Source organism: Lissotriton vulgaris, chromosome 4_1, assembly GCF_964263255.1.
Source record: "Lissotriton vulgaris chromosome 4_1, aLisVul1.2, whole genome shotgun sequence".
NCBI lineage: Eukaryota > Metazoa > Chordata > Amphibia > Caudata > Salamandridae > Lissotriton > Lissotriton vulgaris.
This window is the reverse complement of record NC_141691.1, coordinates 317875177-317896713: the sequence shown is the minus strand read 5'-3', so window position 1 is coordinate 317896713 and position 21537 is coordinate 317875177. Positions and strand designations below refer to the sequence as shown.

The 21537-nt window shown below is 45.3% G+C and overlaps 1 protein-coding gene across 1 annotated transcript in view; it reads left to right on the top strand.

Moving 5' to 3' along the window:
• Positions 1–21537, top strand: part of ADGRG4 (adhesion G protein-coupled receptor G4) — a 1454718-nt gene that overhangs the window by 92472 nt on the left and 1340709 nt on the right. The gene's annotated exons all lie outside the window — the stretch shown is intronic.

Below are 21537 nucleotides of genomic sequence, written 5' to 3'. Positions count from 1 at the left end.
TTGGCATTCAGGTTCCGATGTCGCTGATGCCTCTAAAAAGGTATTTTTATCATAAACTTTGCGAATAACAGGTTTAAGTAAATAAAATTGGAATAGGGTTACCGGGTTTACCGTTTCCGCCTAGCAGTTTTGTGCGCGGCGTCAGGGAAGATATTGGTATCAACCCAGTTTGGTCGGTTCAATTTGGACCTGGAAAAGAGTGGGTTGGTCAAAAATTAGGACCTACTGGGTGAAGCCGAGGTGGCGAGTTAAGTGCTGTGAAAGAACAGAATATTACCGTTGAAGCCTAGCGTCTCTAGCGTGGGCTTGACGGGGAACTTCAATTGAAGTTTAGCCTGTGAAAAAAACATGAGCAATTGAAGGTTGGAAGTGAGTGAGGGTGAAGGTGAAGGCGGCGAGTGCAGGCAGGTAATTACCGTAAAATGCGGCTTGTGATCTCAGCAGGGCGCTCAATAGCGTGGGCCTTTTCCGTGCGAGCCTGCAATGAGGGATATAGAGGGCGCACATAAGGCATATTGGACTGAGACGGGCTCTCGTGGGAGCCAGGGTATTGCATCAAGTCAAGGCTTACCGTAATATGCTCGTAGTGGGGCCGGAATGGGGTCCCGTCTGGAGGCTCAATGGCCTAGTGCTGAGTGTCTGCATGCAGCGGCGCCTAATGTGGTCCGTGATTGTGGTGATGGAAAGTGAAAAAGGACTAGTCGGAAGTGACAGTGATTCCGATATTGGGCGCCATCTTGGAATGGTCAACCCAGCGAGTGAGTGAGATAGGTGCATACAGGACGAGGTTTCTGACATAAAAGGTCAACTGGTGATAAAAAAGGGGGTATAAAAGGAGCACATACCAAAAATGCGGTTCTCAGGATAACAAGGTCACAAGCTATTTAAAAACAACTGACATTTGGAAAGGTTAAAATTGAACACAGACAATTGTATAGGCTCATGCAGAAGGAAGAAAGCCATAGATAGCCAGCTTATATTAGACTAGTCCAATCCTCTGTTCTGTTGAGGGCATCCTGGATAGAGTTGAACTGTATGATGGACTTCAGCTCTTCTTTATTGAGTAACTGTCCCATGTTGCCACCTCTCGGAGGGAGTCTCAGTACTTTCAGGACAGTCCATTTCAAATCGCTGTCAGAATGTTTTTGGGCTGCAAAATGTTCCACCAGAGGTGCATTTAGAGTGCCGCACCGGATGCGACTTCTGTGTTGCCCAATGCGAATTTTTACCTTCTGGCTGGTTTGTCCAATGTACACTTTTTGGCATGGGCATAGGATTAAATAGATGACATTGCAAGTGTTGCAGTTGGAAAAAGAACGACATTGTATGGTAACATTGTTAAAGGTAAAACCTTTTCCTTCTATGGTGCTGTCACAGTTATTACACCCACCACATTTAGCATGCCCTAGGGAAGCCTTACTCCCACCGAAAGAAAAGACTGACTCTAAGCGCATAGCTTGTGTCTCGACTTTCTCACCAATTTCCAATCAATTGAGAAAGACTATTCTCAAGCACTGGCCAATACTAAACACAGGTGTCCTCTCCATTGAAAAAAACTGTTTTTGCCTTCAAAAAGAGTAAGAACCTCAGAGACCACCTTGTGAGGGCTGCTTTACCCAATTCTCTACCTCCGGCTACACTTGATAATGTATGGGGTCTGTCCCCCATTGTTGGGCATGCTGAATGTGGTGGGTGTAATAACTGTGACAGCACCATAGAAGGAAAAGGTTTTACCTTTAACAATGTTACCATACAATGTTGTTCTTTTTCCAACTGCAACTCTTGCAATGTCATCTATTTAATCCTATGCCCATGCCAAAAAGTGTACATTGGACAAACCAGCCAGAAGGTATAAATTCGCATTGGGCAACACAGAAGTTGCATCCGGTGCTGCACTCTAAATGCACCTCTGGTGGAACATTTTGCAGCCCAAAAACATTCTGACAGCGATTTGAAATGGACTGTCCTGAAAGTACTGAGACTCCCACCGAGAGGTGGCAACATGGGACAGTTACTCAATAAAGAAGAGCTGAAGTCCATCATACAGTTCAACTCTATCCAGGATGGCCTCAACAGAACAGAGGATTGGACTAGTCTAATATAAGCTGGCTATCTATGGCTTTCTTCCTTCTGCATGAGCCTATACAATTGTCTGTGTTCAATTTTAACCTTTCAAAATGTCAGTTGTTTTTAAATAGCTTGTGACCTTGTTATCCTGAGAACCGCATTTTTGGTATGTGCTCCTTTTATACCCCCCTTTTTTATCACCAGTTGACCTTTTATGTCAGAAACCTTGTCCTGTATGCACCTATCCCACTCACTCGCTGGGTTGACCATTCCAAGATGGCGCCCAATATCGGAATCACTGTCACTTCCGACTAGTCCTTTTTCACATTCCATCACCACAATCACGGTCCATATTAGGCGCCGCTGCATGCAGACACTCAGCACTAGGCCATTGAGCCTCCAGACGGGACCCCATTCCGGCCCCACTACGAGCATATTACGGTAAGCCTTGACTTGATGCAATACCCTGGCTCCCACGAGAGCCCGTCTCAGTCCAATATGCCTTATGTGCGCACTCTATATCCCTCATTGCAGGCTCGCACGGAAAAGGCCCACGCTATTGAGCGCCCTGCGGAGATCACAAGCCGCATTTTACGGTAATTACCTGCCTGCACTCGCCGCCTTCACCTTCACCCTCACTCACTTCCAACCTTCAATTGCTCATGTTTTTTTCACAGGCTAAACTTCAATTGAAGTTCCCCGTCAAGCCCACGCTAGAGACGCTAGGCTTCAACGGTAATATTCTGTTCTTTCACAGCACTTAACTCACCACCTAGGCTTCACCCAGTAGGTCCTAATTTTTGACCAACCCACTCTTTTCCAGGTCCAAATTGAACCGACCAAACTGGGTTGATACCAATATCTTCCCTGACGCCGCACACAAAACTGCTAGGCGGAAACGGTAATCCCGGTAAGCCTATTCCAATTTTATTTACTTAAACCTGTTATTCGCAAAGTTTATGAGAAAAATACCTTTTTATAGGCATCAGCTACATGGGAACCTGAATGCCAACTGAAGTGTCTTCAGCCACGTCCGGCCCACCTTGCCTCGCTCGTGGTAATTAGAAATTCTTATATTAAGGTTAAACTCACAACCTTGACGACCTTCTGGCCAACACTCCCCCACCTTGTCATTTTTTGCACAAAGCACTATGTATCCCGTCACCGAGCACGACTTTCAATGAGCAAATGCGGTATGTCCCACTTTACTCGGTCATCTTCACACTCCAAATACGAGCACATAGCCACCCGTGCCCTTTGGAACAAGCAACTGCATGTGCACGTGTTGCACCCTGCATGTAAAGAGTGGTTACTGACTAGCTGTGTAAAGAATTGATGTAGAATTTTTATTTCCCCTTTTCCTCCCTGTTTAAACCCTACAGGCTCACTCGACCAATCAGGCAAAGCTTATTTTAGTCCTGAAGATGATCCCACTATATTGTTGGAGATAGGGATCGAAACGTTCGTCGACTGTTTTGCAGTACTGCTCGTTTTATGATTTGCAATTTTCACGGCAGTTACTGTGGGTTTGTGCTTATTCAAAAACTGTTTGCATTGCATTATAAGCCACCCTGCTCTCCTTGTTTGCCTGTAAATTATTTTTCTTTTTCCCTTGTATTGTCTTCCTCTGACTAGGTACAGGCTTGTGCCCAGTTACTAATGTGCGACTTGTCTCGCCCTATTCTGTTTATACTAAAAAATTGTTTTCCAAATAAACTCTTCTAGGTCCGGCTGGACACTGAAGAAGGAAAAACACAGTCTTTATCTCGAGCCTGTGAAAATTATTTCTCTAAGTATCACTAAAACCTAGGACCTTTGTAAAATAAAAATAAGTAGCTCTACCCATGGTCCTTGGCCATTCTTACGGGTTCCCTTGTATACTAATATCTACACTTAGCGCAATCACTAGATTGCAAGGGTTTTTTATTCCCTTGCCCACCTCTTCTCGGGGGCGGGCCAGTCCTGACACCGCGTCTTCTCCAATCCCCCACATTGTGTAAACCCTTCCCCACACTTGTCCCCTAAACATGTCAGTTAACACACCTCTCTACACAGACGATTATCTGAAACAACTATGCTCACGCCCTTCTCTACTATCAGAGACACCAGAGGCTCCAATCTCAGTAAATGACTCTATTCCAGACCAACTAGAAAAACTGAAAAAGAAGCAAGCCCGATTAGAACTCATGATCTTAATGCTGACAGATTACCTTAAGGCCAACGTAATTCCTTTGGGCTTACAGGCTCGGAACATTCCGGGAATTTTCACTGATAATCCCAAATATATTCAAAACTTTAGCTTTATAGGCACTACTTGTTCACGCCACTGGCTAGCCCTGGGCATTGATATTGCGAGTGAAACTCTCAAATCCTTGGAAGCAGAAATTGCAGACCTCCTCAAACAAATAACAGACTCTGACCCTAGTGCAGACGCAAAAAAACTACTTGAACAAATTGACAAAACTGTGGCTGAATTCCACAGGATCGAACAAAACAAAAAGTCCAACAAAATCAAAAAGGACGTGAAACTATATAATATAGAAAACACCTACCCTTACCTACAGAAGGATTTCTATATTAATAAAACATATCCTCGCTATCAAAACAGCCGCCCGTGGGGCCACTATAACAGACGCCAGAACCTGGTGGGATTCTCAGACACTTCTGCCGAATCTTCGGATAGCTCTGATCCCGGCGAAGGTAGCAGTGGGGCAAGGAGAGGCGGATTACATCAAAATTCTTTTTTAGCCAGAGGTGCCCAGGACCCACCGCAACGCGGAAAGGTCAAGAAACCCCAACGATGGCACAACCCACCCGGCGAGCGCAGAACTCGCAACAACTATTATCAGTGGTGAGTGTAGTACCAACTCTCCCACAGAGAATTGACAGCATCCCAATCTTTAACCTTTCTAAACACACACTTGCACAAGAAGAGCTATCATTACTTATGAAAGGCCTTTCTTTTGTGCCCACAATTCCACCTAATTACATGGATTTACAAACTGAGCTTATGAGATTCTTTAGACGTATACGCCTACAAGCCTTCTTTCAGTTACATCCTACATCAGAAAGGACAACCAATACCCCCTTCCGACCACCTTCGATCTTTTCTCCTTCTGCCAGCCTGATTCCCACTGAAGTAGTTACATTCGAGAAGGTTATTTTGAAGGAACTGCAGAACTTCCAAAATAAGAAAATGTTTATTCCCTATAATATCTCTAGGGAAGAGAAAAATGCCATCTACCAACTCAAAGCCAATGACAATCTCATAATCAAGAGCGCCGACAAAGGCGGAGGCATCGTATTACAAGAAAAAACTGCATATATTTCAGAAATAATGCGACAACTGGAGAATAAAGAGCACTACAAAAGACTGAGTCATAACCCTACTAAAGAAATACAGAGCCTAATACAAAAAATTACAAAAGAAGGCCTTGAGGCAGGATATCTATCCAAAAAAGACTACAACTTCTTAAATGTCAAAACGCCCAGAATCCCGGTAATATATACGCTACCCAAAGTGCACAAAGATGAGAAAAATCCTCCAGGCCGTCCCATTGTTTCAGCCTGTGGTTCCATCTTAGAACCATTGGGATCTTATGTAGACTTCTTTCTTAAAGACTTTGTCCCCTCAACGCAATGCTACATAAAGGACTCGATGCACATGATCAATATGATCGAGCACCACCCGTACAACCCAATGATTGAAACTCTGGTTACTATGGACATTGAGTCCCTTTACACTAATATCCCGCAGACCACAGCACTCTTAGTGATAAAAAAGATTTTGGACTCACGACCTCGACCCCACGCTGTACCTAGCATGTTTATCCTTCAGCTTCTAGAAATATGCCTCACAAGGAACTTTTTCCTTTTTGATGGCAATTTCTATGAACAAATTAAAGGGACTGTCATGGGCGCAATTTTTGCTCTAAATTTGGCGATACTTTTTATGGATGAGATAGAGACCAATGTGATCATCAATCCCACCAATCCTTTCCTCTCAGGGATAAAGTTTTGGCGCAGGTATATCGATGATATTTTCATCATTTGGAATGGAAGCGACGATTGCCTACGCCAATTCTTACACTGGCTGAATAATAACTGTCTAGGGCTCACTTTCACCATTACCACCAATAATGACTCTATTTCCTTTTTGGATCTAACAATTTATCACAGCGAAGGCTCCTTATTGACACGTCTCTATCGTAAGCCCACCGAAAAAAACACTCTTTTGGCCTACAATAGTAACCATCCGAGAGCACTACGCGATTCACTCCCGTACTCGCAATTTCTGCGAATCAGGCGGAATTGCTCCTGTAAGGATGACTATTTCCGAGAAGCTGCCACCCTAGCATCCAAACCTAGGGAAAGGGGATATCCAAAGAAACTAGTAAAAAACGCTACCAAGCGGGCCTGGTATTGCCCTAGGGAAGCCTTACTCACACCGAAAGAAAAGACTGACTCTAAGCGCATAGCTTGTGTCTCGACTTTCTCACCAATTTCCAATCAATTGAGAAAGACTATTCTCAAGCACTGGCCAATACTAAACACAGGTGTCCTCTCCATTGAAAAAACAGTTTTTGCCTTCAAAAAGAGTAAGAACCTCAGAGACCACCTTGTGAGGGCTGCTTTACCCAATTCTCTACCTCCGGCTACACTTGACAATGTATGGGGTCTGTCCCCCATTGTTGGGCATGCTAAATGTGGTGGGTGTAATAACTGTGACAGCACCATAGAAGGAAAAGGTTTTACCTTTAACAATGTTACCATACAATGTCGTTCTTTTTCCAACTGCAACACTTGCAATGTCATCTATTTAATCCTATGCCCATGCCAAAAAGTGTACATTGGACAAACCAGCCAGAAGGTAAAAATTCGCATTGGGCAACACAGAAGTCGCATCCGGTGTGGCACTCTAAATGCACCTCTGGTGGAACATTTTGCAGCCCAAAAACATTCTGACAGCGATTTGAAATGGACTGTCCTGAAAGTACTGAGACTCCCACCGAGAGGTGGCAACATGGGACAGTTACTCAATAAAGAAGAGCTGAAGTCCATCATACAGTTCAACTCTATCCAGGATGGCCTCAACAGAACAGAGGATCGGACTAGTCTAATTTAAGCTGGGACTGTCTCCAAAAACGCTGTGCCCTCCAACAGATCATCCACGCAACTCTTACACCTGCTGAAAGCCTGCTACTGCCGCCACATCTCGCCGGACCAGCTACGCGGGTCCCGCTTCGCTGTTTGTAGCGGCTTGTGAATTCTAGCAAGGGGCCTCTCCTGTTGTGACCGGCAGGGCTGCGAGCAAGAGCGGCGGACTCCAAGGACCAGGAGTCCCCGCCCGCCCGTGTCCAGCTGGGCTGCTCTCCCTGCCGGCCCCGCCCCCTCCACAAAACAGGTCAAATAGCGTGCTTTACCTGCCTCCAGTGGACTGTCTCCAAAAACGCTGTGCCCTCCAACGGATCATCCACGCAACTCTTACACCTGCTGACAGCCTGCTACTGCAACACTTGCAATGTCATCTATTTAATCCTATGCCCATGCCAAAAAGTGTACATTGGACAAACCAGCCAGAAGGTAAAAATTCGCATTGGGCAACACAGAAGTCGCATCCGGTGTGGCACTCTAAATGCACCTCTGGTGGAACATTTTGCAGCCCAAAAACATTCTGACAGCGATTTGAAATGGACTGTCCTGAAAGTACTGAGACTCCCACCGAGAGGTGGCAACATGGGACAGTTACTCAATAAAGAAGAGCTGAAGTCCATCATACAGTTCAACTCTATCCAGGATGGCCTCAACAGAACAGAGGATTGGACTAGTCTAATTTAAGCTGGGACTGTCTCCAAAAACGCTGTGCCCTCCAACGGATCATCCACGCAACTCTTACACCTGCTGACAGCCTGCTACTGCCGCCACGCCTCGACGGACCCGCTACGCGGGTCCCGCTTCGCGGTTTGTAGCGGCTTGTGAATTCTAGCAAGGGGCCTCTCCTGTTGTGACCGGCAGGGCTGCGAGCAAGAGCGGCGGACTCCAAGGACCAGGAGTCCCCGCCCGCCCGTGTCCAGCTGGGCTGCTCTCCCTGCCGGCCCCGCCCCCTCCACAAAACAGGTCAAATAGCGTGCTTTACCTGCCTCCAGTGGACTGTCTCCAAAAACGCTGTGCCCTCCAACGGATCATCCACGCAACTCTTACACCTGCTGACAGCCTGCTACTGCCGCCACGCCTCGCCGGACCCGCTACGCGGGTCCCGCTTCGCGGTTTGTAGCGGCTTGTGAATTCTAGCAAGGGGCCTCTCCTGTTGTGACCGGCAGGGCTGCGAGCAAGAGCGGCGGACTCCAAGGACCAGGAGTCCCCGCCCGCCCGTGTCCAGCTGGGCTGCTCTCCCTGCCGGCCCGCCCCCTCCACAAAACAGGTCAAAGAGCGTGCTTTACCTGCCTCCAGTGGACTGTCTCCAAAAACGCTGTGCCCTCCAACGGATCATCCACGCAACTCTTACACCTGCTGACAGCCTGCTACTGCCGCCACGCCTCGCCGGACCCGCTACGCGTGTCCCGCTTCGCGGTTTGTAGCGGCTTGTGAATTCTAGCAAGGGGCCTCTCCTGTTGTGACCGGCAGGGCTGCGAGCAAGAGCGGCGGACTCCAAGGACCAGGAGTCCCCGCCCGCCCGTGTCCAGCTGGGCTGCTCTCCCTGCCGGCCCCGCCCTCTCGGTGGCCAATTGCTTTGAACCGAAGATAATTGCTATATAGAGGAAGTATCTTTCCCGCTGCGCTGGAGCGCGCGGGGGGCGCCGGGAGAAGCCCGGGACAAGGGCGAGACCGTCTGTGGCCATCCGGGGCCGATAGAGGCCGGGCCGGGCCCACTCTCTTCGCCCTCTCTGTTTTCGTATTAGTTTCATTAAGTGTTCCTTTCACATTTCCTGTTTTACACGCCCTCTTACCATCTTTAGTGATGTCTACCTCTGAGGCATCACAGACACAGGCCATACAAGGGTCTTCTTTGCTAGGTCCTTTGGACAAATTTTTTGCCAAAATTAAGACTGATGTAGACCGGGAGCTCTTTCTGGCCGAGAAACGGGCGGGTCGACGCCTTTCTATTGACAAGTTGAAATTAAGACCTCTTCAACCTCTGGACGCAACCACCACATCTCCTTCTACTTCAATGGATTTAACTTCATCACTAGAATACGCCAATTCTTCACCTCCCATAGAAGATATTCCCCTCATTTTTCAGACTAACCCCCCTGCACAGAATAACATTATTATTATCTCGGACTCCATTCACTCTCAGGTCCCTGATACCCAGACAATAGATCTAAGCACCCCCTTTGCAGAAACAGCCCTTCTTTATGATCCAAGCATTCCATCTCCTGTGTTCACACCGAGCATACCTGACCAGCATACCAAGTGTACTACTGAGGGCCAGCCTATATCGTCACTGTTTAGGGACACTACTAAAAGCTTTAAACCCCCTTCCAGTATAATCTCTTCTGGCTCCCCACCAAGGAAGCGAAGAAAGAAGCTGATAATCAAAAAGAGAGCTATGCCTCCTAATCAAGTGCCACAATCTATATTTACTATCCCAAATAAGGTTGGGGCTGTAGACCCCGTGAAAGAGATGACTTCCAGCTCCATCTCGGTACCTAGTTATGCAGGACTGTTGGATGACATTGATTGTCTTATTAAGGCATTGATCCTTCCTCTTACGGAAAGGATCAAAAGACTAGGGGAGAGTGTTGAAAAAATTCTGCAAGGACAACTGGGGTCACCCTGCCCGAAATCTAATGCCCCTAGAGTTTTATCTCAGCCTATTAGAGAATCCAAAAGATCTAAGACTATTGGCACCCCTAAGGTAACTGTACCATCCACAGCCGGGCCACCAAAACCATCCCAGAATCCTATAACATATGCCAAAAATAGCAATAATAGTAATAATAAAACTATAATTGCATTGGAAAAACCCAAGATCGCAGAAAAACCCAATATCCCTATAAATCCCCAAAGTACGCATCCCCATAAGAGTACTAACTCAAAACCCTCTCCTTCCATTCCATATCAATCAAATAGAACAACTAAGAACATCGCAGATTTGCCTCCTGAATGCTTAAACTATGTTATAGCCCTCACAGGAGTGCCACCCCCGCCAGAAGGTAAACGTGAACATCAGGACAATCTAAAAAACAAGGTCATCTACTGGCTGAGGAGAAACAGACCACTCCCGCCTCACCTGAACGGTGATATCATCTTGGCCAGGCGATGCCACTGGGTAGGTACCAGACCTAAGGATATCGAAGGTGATGTGATCTTAGTTAACTTCAAGGATCACAGATTGGTAACCTATATTAGTGACTGGTACCCTGGAACGGGGGAGGGGGGAATTTCAACTCATAACCTAAGCTATTTTTACCCTGAGGCTACGCTGAAAAAGCCGTCAGCCCAGCCCAGATTTTACCATCCTGATAGCTATGGCTGCCCAAAAACCCCCGGTGGTTTTAACACATTTACATACCATAAACATCATGTGGCCCATAACACTTCCTTTCCCTATCATCTGAATACTTTTGCTTCATTGCCGTATAGACCTCCCGCCTCAGATAGTTTAGCCCACGTGAGGACACCAAGGGTTCAGAACCCCTTTGAATACACCAACGATTTCCGGTTGCAACCCACTCAGGCACTATTACCACCGAGAACTTCTCACAATTCCAACGTCCACTGGGGCGATCCATGTCTTCACAATCCAAAAGATCTCTGGAATATACCTCTGTCCAATTTTTATCATCCGCTCTCTTGGCTTAGATGACAATGAATGACTCCACAAGTCAATTATTACAGAAAAATCTTCTGTGGGCCTGCGGACCAGTCAACGCACTTTTCCCCACTTCCCGTCACCCAGCCTGTTTAAAAACCATCCTAAGAGCTATTGTGGCAGAACAGTGGCGCGTACGGATTCTCTGAGTGAACCACAGTTACCTGATCATTCACAGTTTCAACAGTCCTTGCATAACGATTCCATCCCCATTCCTTTGAGCCCTTCCATAACTCTTACCACCAGAACACAACAAATTGATCCATCTTCTGGGAACCTAGGCCGCACCTGTGTAGAAACCAGCTATGTTCCTGTCTTTAATTCACTTCTCTCATGGAATGTGGCGGGTCTAGCCAGCAAGGCCACCAATAAAGCTTGGTTAAATGTTATTCACATGCACGACATCTTATGTTTCCAAGAAACTTGGTGCTGTGAAGAAGTACATCTTCTGGGGTATCAAACTTTTCACTCCCCTGCCACACCATCAGTTCAGGGTCATAACAAAGGGGGGCTTTGCGTTTATGTCTCAACAACAGCAAAGGTTAAGATCCACACATTTTTCTCTAACACCCACTTCCAAATGTTACTTTTTAAGTGGGGTTCTTTAGAGAACATAGTACTGTTGAATTTTTATAATAATATGGTTGATATTGAATTGGAGTCCACCATGTCAGATATATCACGTTTGTTGTCACATACTGTGGATCATCTTAAGGGGGCAATAATTATGTGGGCAGGGGATTTTAACTGTACGATTTGTCCACAGTCCGATTCTCCTTTGTGTGGTATTGCGGATTTTGGCGAGGAAAACCCTACTCATTTTGTGCACACAAAGAGGGGGATGCTGTTAAATACATTCGCCCTTAAATTTGATCTTTGCTTTGCCAACCAGCTTTGTCCCGCACCCGTGCAGTTTGAGCCAACCTTTTTTGGTAGAGATTGTAATTCAACTATTGATTTTATTTTGATATCTACTGCCAATTCTGGAATATTGACCTCGTGGGTGGTTGGTAAGGATGTATTTAGTGACCATTATCCCCTTTCCATCAGCGTAAAAATAAAGGAGTGTAATGCTAAAAAACCTACCCTTTCCACGTATCCCTATAGGATTGATTTAGTGAAAACCAATGGCTACGTTGTGAAATGGGAGAGGATTGTACCCGGTGTGTTTTTGAAAAAATTACTCGCCGATTCCACAAATGATGTTAACCTCTGTCTAGAGGATCAGGCGGACTCTTCTTCCGTAATGACCGCCTTCGCCAACATCCAACAGCGGATAAAAAACTTGTTGACCCGGGCAGCGAACAATAATCACTCACCTAGAGAAGGTTGATTTGATGGGAAGTGTACAAAAGCTCTAAAAGCTCTTAAAAAAGTTTTGGCCCTCAAACCTAGGGATCCCGACACAATTCGTATGGCTAGGCGAGCATATAAATGCGCATTAAAAGAACGAACCCAGGCCTTAAAAAAGCAAGCATGGGCTACACTAAGAGAAGCATCCGCCCAGAAAAACTCCACCAAGTTCTGGAGACTGGTCAAGTCTTTGTACCAACCGAATAATAGGGGAAATAAAATAGATCTGGCAATTACCGGTGACAGATGGCTGACACATTTTACACAGCTATATATGGACACAAAGCATGCTGACACTATCATTTCGATAGGGCAGGTCCCGACTGTCCCACGACCTATAGATAGTAGGAGAGAGACCCAGCTTCGTGCCTGTCCATTCCCAATTGATATAACATTTACTGTAGGGGAAATGCAGGATGCAATCAGGGACAGTGCATCAGGCAAAGCACCAGGGCCAGATTGTACCCCGGTAGATGTGTACAAAGCTGAACCAGATTTTTGGGCCCCTTTGCTTACAAATGTACTGAATAAAGGCAACCAAAAGGGGTTTATAGAAAGCTGGTCGGACGCAATAGTGGTCCCCATCTTTAAAAAGGGCAGGCGTGATGATCCAACCTGCTACAGGCCAATATCCCTTTTAGACGGCCTCATGAAATTAGCAGGGAGGATTATTTTAAAGAGACTTCAGGAGTGGGAGGAGGAACACAATGTAGTCTCACACCTTCAATATGGATTCAGGAAGGGCATAGGGACTGCTGAGCAGTGTTTAAATCTGGCCCTCCTATGTGCTAAATACACGCAGGCTAGAGGTGGTGCACTTTTTATAACTTTTGTTGATTTAAGTTCAGCTTTTGATTGTGTGGACCATTCTTTGTTATGGTCAACATTGGCCGAGATGGGTATCGACGCACGCTTAATTACTTTCATTAGAGAACTGTATGACAATTGTGGGGCAAGAGTGAGATTTGGCAAGCAGGGTGAATGCACTGACAAATTCGCCCTGTCAAGAGGGGTCAGGCAAGGGTGCATCCTAGCCCCCAGGCTATTCACTTACTACATAAACTCAGTGGGCCAATATCTCTCTCTTTTTCAAAACGATTACTCTACTGTGAAAGGTTCATCGACGCCAATCCTCTTGTATGCCGATGATGCGGCCATAATGTCCCAGACCCAAGTGGGACTGCAGAGGGCAGTGACTAAATTTGCAGGTTTTATGCAGGATAGAGGGCTGAAAGTAAACATTTTGAAGACTTTTACCATGCCGTGTACTAATAAGCGCAGTAAGGTGTCATGTAATGTGTTCCTGAACAGACAGAACATAGCCATCGTAGACAAGTTTTGCTACCTTGGCATACTGTTCGACAGGAAATGTCGATGGAGACAGGCGATTGAAGCAAGGAAGCTGGCCTTTATCCACAGCATAGGCGCCTTACGCGCTTTTTCTAACAGAGTGGGTGGTAAACCAACCAAAGAACTGGTACAAATATATCAGGCGAAATGTGTGTCCACAGCCACATACGGGGCGGGACTTTGGGGCATCGAGAAGGACCAATCCTTGCAGAGCTGTGAGAACCAATTCATCAGCTACCTCCTAGGTGTCCCAAAGACCACATCCTCATTTATAACACACATAGAGGTTGGAGTTAAGCATTTGGGTGACATAATTAAGATGGCCCCAATTCTCCTATGGCACAAGGTATGGACAACCAGGGAGGCCAGTTTTAATAGGGACCTCCTGGAGGATTGCTTGGCCCTAGATGGGGTCGCAAAATTCCGTTGGCTGTCGTACGTAAGATCTGTTCTTAGTGAGATGGGCCTTCTAGATTACTATGTAAATCCAAGGACCCTGGAGGGCGTATCTTGATCAGTCCTCAAAAAAACACTGACCTCCCATCTTGAAACTTTGAGATGGAACGATGAAAAGAACAAACAAACCATCTTAAACTTTCAAGAAATCACCCCTAATGAAGGCATGCAAATGTACTTAAAAGTGGACCCCAGCCCTTATCACAGAATGCTTTTGACCCGTCTCCGTCTTGGGATTTTCTTTCGTATGATTTCTGTACCGGAGATGAACAACTGGTCTTCACTGACTCTGACATGTTTGTGTGATAATACCGCATTTCAATCCAATTTGCATTTAATGTTCTTTTGCTCCTTCTATTCCACCCCTAGAAAACTCTATTTAAAACCTTTGTTAAACCGTTGGGGTGTAAGAAACTGTAGGTCTGCTTTCTTAAGACTGTTAAAACTTGAAGACGAGCATGTGATTTTTGCAGTATCCTGTTTCTTAAAATCTGCCATGTTGTTGCGGAAAACCATGCTGTAAAACATTTGTGCCCCCCTATGTCTATTGCGTTGGTTAGCATCAAATTCATTTCACATTGTATTGTATTTGAATGAGTTTTTAAGACCTGATCATTATAATTGTTGTTTTTAACTGTTAAATTGCATATGCAAGCATCTATTAACTGTGATGTTTTTATATGTATGTATTGTGCTTTTATGATTTTACGAAAATTGAATAAAGCTTGTTATTACTTACTTACTTAAGCTGGCTATCTATGGCTTTCTTCCTTCTGCATGAGCCTATACAATTGTCTGTGTTCAATTTTAACCTTTCCAAATGTCAGTTGTTTTTAAATAGCTTGTGACCTTGTTATCCTGAGAACCGCATTTTTGGTATGTGCTCCTTTTATACCCCCCTTTTTTATCACCAGTTGACCTTTTATGTCAGAAACCTCGTCCTGTATGCACCTATCTCACTCACTCGCTGGGTTGACCATTCCAAGATGGCGCCCAATATCGGAATCACTGTCACTTCCGACTAGTCCTTTTTCACTTTCCATCACCACAATCACGGACCACATTAGGCGCCGCTGCATGCAGACACTCAGCACTAGGCCATTGAGCCTCCAGACGGGACCCCATTCCGGCCCCACTACGAGCATATTACGGTAAGCCTTGACTTGATGCAATACCCTGGCTCCCACGAGAGCCCGTCTCAGTCCAATATGCCTTATGTGCGCCCTCTATATCCCTCATTGCAGGCTCGCACGGCAAAGGCCCACGCTATTGAGCGCCCTGCGGAGATCACAAGCCGCATTTTACGGTAATTACCTGCCTGCACTCGCCGCCTTCACCTTCACCCTCACTCACTTCCAACCCTCAATTGCTCATGTTTTTTTCACAGGCTAAACTTCAATTGAAGTTCCCAGTCAAGCCCACGCTAGAGACGCTAGGCTTCAACTGTAATATTCTGTTCTTTCACAGCACTTAACTCGCCACCTCGGCTTCACCCAGTAGGTCCTAATTTTTGACCAACTGGGTTGATACCAATATCTTCCCTGACGCCGCGCACAAAACTGCTAGGCGGAAACGGTAAACCCGGTAACCCTATTCCAATTTTATTTACTTAAACCTGTTATTCGCAAAGTTTATGATAAAAATACCTTTTTAGAGGCATCAGCTACATCGGAACTTGAATGCCAACTGAAGTGTCTTCAGCCACGTCCGGCCCACCTTGCCTCGCTCGTGGTAATTAGAAATTCTTATATTAAGGTTAAACTCACAACCTTGACAACCTTCTGGCCAACACTCCCCCACCGTGTCATTTTTTGCACAAAGCACTATGTATCCCGTCACCGAGCACGACTTTCAATGAGCAAATGTGGTATGTCCCACTTTACTCGGTCATCTTCACACTCCAAATACGAGCACATAGCCACCCGTGCCCTTTGGAACAAGCAACTGCATGTGCACGTGTTGCACCCTGCATGTAAAGAGTGGTTACTGACTAGCTGTGTAACGAATTGATGTAGAATTTTTATTTCCCCTTTTCCTCCCTGTTTAAACCGTACAGGCTCACTCGGCCAATCAGGCAAAGCTCATTTTAGTCCTGAAGATGATCCCACTATATGGTTGGAGATAGGGATCGAAACGTTCGTCGACTGTTTTGCAGTACTGCTCGTTTTATGATTTGCAATTTTCACGGCAGTTACTGTGGGTTTGTGCTTATTCAAAAACTGTTTGCATTGCATTATAAGCCACCCTGCTCTCCTTGTTTGCCTGTAAATTCTTTTTCTTTTTCCCTTGTATTGTCTTCCTCTGACTAGGTACAGGCTTGTGCCCAGTTACTAATGTGCGACTTGTCTCGCCCTATTCTGTTTATACTAAAAAATTGTTTTCCAAATAAACGCTTCTAGGTCCGGCTGGACACTGAAGAAGGAAAAACACAGTCTTTATCTCGAGCCTGTGAAAATTATTTCTCTAAGTATCACTAAAACCTAGGACCTTTGTAAAATAAAAATAAGTAGCTCTACCCGTGGTCCTTGGCCATTCTTACGGGTTCCCTTGTATACTAATACCTACACTTAGCGCAATCACTAGATTGCAAGGGTTTTTTATTCCCTTGCCCACCTCTTCTCGGGGGCGGGCCAGTCCTGACACCGCGTCTTCTCCAATCCCCCACATTCTGTAAACCCTTCCCCACACTTGTCCCCTAAACATGTCAGTTAACACACCTCTCTACACAGACGATTATCTGAAACAACTATGCTCACGCCCTTCTCTACTATCGGAGACTCCAGAGGCTCCAATCTCAGTAAATGACTCTATTCCAGACCAACTAGAAAAACTGAAAAAGAAGCAAGTCCGATTAGAACTCATGATCTTAATGCTGACAGATTACCTTAAGGCCAACGTAATTCCTTTGGGTTTACAGGTTCGGAACATTCCGGGAATTTTCACTGATAATCCCAAATATATTCAAAACTTTAGCTTTATAGGCACTACTTGTTCACGCCACTGGCTAGCCCTGGGCATTGATATTGCGAGTGAAACTCTCAAATCCTTGGAAGTAGAAATTGCAGACTTCCTCAAACAATTAACAGACTCTGACCCTAGTGCAGACGCAAAAAAACTACTTGAACAAATTGACAAAACTGTGGCTGAATTCCACAGGATCGAACAAAACAAAAAGTCCAACAAAATCAAAAAGGACGTGAAACTATATAATATAGAAAACACCTACCCTTACCTACACAAGGATTTCTATATTAATAAAACATATCCTCGCTATCAAAACAGCCACCCGTGGGGCCGCTATAACAGACGCCAGAACCTGGTGGGATTCTCAGAAACTTCTGCCGAATCTTCGGATAGCTCTGATCCCGGCGAAGGTAGCAGTGGGGCAAGGAGAGGCGGATTACATCAAAATTCTTTTTTAGCCAGAGGTGCCCAGGACCCACCGCAACGCGGAAAGGTCAAGAAACCCCAACGATGGCACAACCCACCCGGCAAGCGCAGAACTCGCAACAACTATTATCAGTGTTGAGTGTAGTACCAACTCTCCCACAGAGAATTGACAGCATCCCAATCTTTAACCTTTCTAAACTCACACCTGCACAAGAAGAGCTATCATTACTTATGAAAGGCCTTTCTTTTGTGCCCACAATTCCACCTAATTACATGGATTTACAAACTGAGCTTAGGAGATTCTTTAGACGTATACGCCTACAAGCCTTCTTTCAGTTACATCCTACATCAGAAAGGACAACCAATACCCCCTTCCGACCACCTTCCATCTTTTCTCCTTCTGCCAGCATGATTCCCACTGAAGTAGTTACATTCGAGAAGGTTATTTTGAAGGAACTGCAGAACTTCCAAAATAAGAAAATGTTTATTCCCTATAATATCTCTAGGGAAGAGAAAAATGCCATCTACCAACTCAAAGCTAATGACAATCTCATAATCAAGAGCGCCGACAAAGGCGGAGGCATCGTATTACAAGAAAAAACTGCATATATTTCAGAAATAATGCGACAACTGGAGAACAAAGAGCACTACAAAAGACTGAGTCATAACCCTACTAAAGAAATACAGAGCCTAATACAAAAAATTACAAAAGAAGGCCTTGAGGCAGGATATCTATCCAAAAAAGAGTACAACTTCTTAAATGTCAAAACGCCCAGAATCCCGGTAATATATACGCTACAGAAAGTGCACAAAGATGAGAAAAATCCTCCAGGCCATCCCATTGTTTCAGCCTGTGGTTCCATCTTAGAACCATTGGGATCTTATGTAGACTTCTTTCTTAAAGACTTTGTCCCCTCAACGCAATGCTACATAAAGGACTCGATGCACATGATCAATATGATCGAGCACCACCCGTACAACCCAATGATTGAAACTCTGGTTACTATGGACATTGAGTCCCTTTACACTAATATCCCGCAGACCACAGCACTCTTAGTGATAAAAAAGATTCTGGACTCACGACCTCGACCCCACGCTGTACCTAGCATGTTTATCCTTCAGCTTCTAGAAATGTGCCTCACAAGGAACTTTTTCCTTTTTGATGGCAATTTCTATGAACAAATTAAAGGGACTGTCATGGGCGCAATTTTTGCTCCAAATTTGGCGATACTTTTTATGGATGAGATAGAGACCAATGTGATTATCAATCCCACCAATCCTTTCCTCTCAGGGATAAAGTTTTGGCGCAGGTATATCGATGATATTTTCATCATTTGGAATGGAAGCGACGATTGCCTACGCCAATTCTTACACTGGCTGAATAATAACTGTCTAGGGCTCACTTTCACCATTACCACCAATAATGACTCTATTTCCTTTTTGGATCTAACAATTTATCACAGCAAAGGCTCCTTATTGACACGTCTCTATCGTAAGCCCACCGAAAAAAACACTCTTTTGGCCTACAATAGTAACCATCCGAGAGCACTACGCGATTCACTCCCGTACTCGCAATTTCTGCGAATCAGGCGGAATTGCTCCTGTAAGGATGACTATTTCCGAGAAGCTGCCACCCTAGCATCCAAACTTAGGGAAAGGGGATATCCAAAGAAACTAGTAAAAAACGCTACCAAGCGGGCCTGGTATTGCCCTAGGGAAGCCTTACTCGCACCAAAAGAAAAGACTGACTCTAAGCGCATAGCTTGTGTCTCGACTTTCTCACCAATTTCCAATCAATTGAGAAAGACTATTCTCAAGCACTGGCCAATACTAAACACAGGTGTCCTCTCCATTGAAAAACCAGTTTTTGCCTTCAAAAAGAGTAAGAACCTCAGAGACCACCTTGTGAGGGCTGCTTTACCCAATTCTCTACCTCCGGCTACACTTGATAATGTATGGGGTCTGTTCCCCCATTGTTGGGCATGCTAAATGTGGTGGGTGTAATAACTGTGACAGCACCATAGAAGGAAAAGGTTTTACCTTTAACAATGTTACCATACAATGTTGTTCTTTTTCCAACTGCAACACTTGCAATGTCATCTATTTAATCCTATGCCCATGCCAAAAAGTGTACATTGGACAAACCAGCCAGAAGGTAAAAATTCGCATTGGGCAACACAGAAGTCGCATCCGGTGTGGCACTCTAAATGCACCTCTGGTGGAACATTTTGCAGCCCAAAAACATTCTGACAGCGATTTGAAATGGACTGTCCTGAAAGTACTGAGACTCCCACGAGAGGTGGCAACATGGGACAGTTACTCAATAAAGAAGAGTTGAAGTCCATCATACAGTTCAACTCTATCCAGGATGGCCTCAACAGAACAGAGGATTGGACTAGTCTAATTTAAGCTGGCTATCTATGGCTTTCTTCCTTCTGCATGAGCCTATACAATTGTCTGTGTTCAATTTTAACCTTTCCAAATGTCAGTTGTTTTTAAATAGCTTGTGACCTTGTTATCCTGAGAACCGCATTTTTGGTATGTGCTCCTTTTATACCCCCCTTTTTTATCACCAGTTGACCTTTTATGTCAGAAACCTCGTCCTGTATGCACCTATCTCACTCACTCGCTGGGTTGACCATTCCAAGATGGCGCCCAATATCGGAATCACGGTCACTTCCGACTAGTCCTTTTTCACTTTCCATCACCACAATCACGGACCACATTAGGCGCCGCTGCATGCAGACACTCAGCACTAGGCCATTGAGCCTCCAGACGGGACCCCATTCCGGCCCCACTACGAGCCTATTACGGTAAGCCTTGACTTGATGCAATACCCTGGCTCCCACGAGAGCCCGTCTCAGTCCAATATGCCTTATGTGCGCCCTCTATATCCCTCATTGCAGGCTCGCACGGAAAAGGCCCACGCTATTGAGCGCCCTGCGGAGATCACAAGCCGCATTTTACGGTAATTACCTGCCTGCACTCGCCGCCTTCACCTTCACCCTCACTCACTTCCAACCTTCAATTGCTCATGTTTTTTTCACAGGCTAAACTTCAATTGAAGTTCCCCGTCAAGCCCACGCTAGAGGCGCTAGGCTTCAACGGTAATATTCTGTTCTTTCACAGCACTTAACTCGCCACCTCGGCTTCACCCAGTAGGTCCTAATTTTTGACCAACCCACTTTTTTCCAGGTCCAAATTGAACCGACCAAACTGGGTTGATACCAATATCTTCCCTGACGCCGCACACAAAACTGCTAGGCGGAAACGGTAAACCCGGTAACCCTATTCCAATTTTATTTACTTAAACCTGTTATTCGTAAACTTTATGATAAAAATACCTTTTTATAGGCATCAGCTACATCGGAACCTGGATTCCAACTGAAGTGTCTTCAGCCACGTCCGGCCCACCTTGCCTCGCTCGTGGTAATTAGAAATTCTTATATTAAGGTTAAACTCACAACCTTGACGACCTTCTGGCCAACACTCCCCCACCTTGTCATTTTTTGCACAAAGCACTATGAATCCCGTCACCGAGCACGACTTTCAATGAGCAAATGCGGTATGTCCCACTTTACTCGGTCATCTTCACACTCGAAATACGAGCACATAGCCACTCGTGCCCTTTGGAACAAGCAACTGCATGTGCACGTGTTGCACCCTGCATGTAAAGAGGGGTTACTGACTAGCTATGTAACGAATTGATGTAGAATTTTTATTTCTCCCTTTTCCTCCCTGTTTAAACCCTACAGGCTCACTCGACCAATCAGGCAAAGCTCATTTTAGTCCTGAAGATGATCCCACTATATTGTTGGAGATAGGGATCGAAACGTTCGTCGACTGTTTTGCAGTACTGCTCGTTTTATTATTTGCAGTTTTCACAGCAGTTACTGTGGGTTTGTGCTTATTCAAAAACTGTTTGCATTGCATTATAAGCCACCCTGCTCTCCTTGTTTGCCTGTAAATTCTTTTTCTTTTTCCCTTGTATTGTCTTCCTCTGACTAGGTACAGGCTTGTGCCCAGTTACTAATGTGCGACTTGTCTCGCCGTATTCTGTTTATACTAAAAAATTGTTTTCCAAATAAACGCTTCTAGGTGCGGCT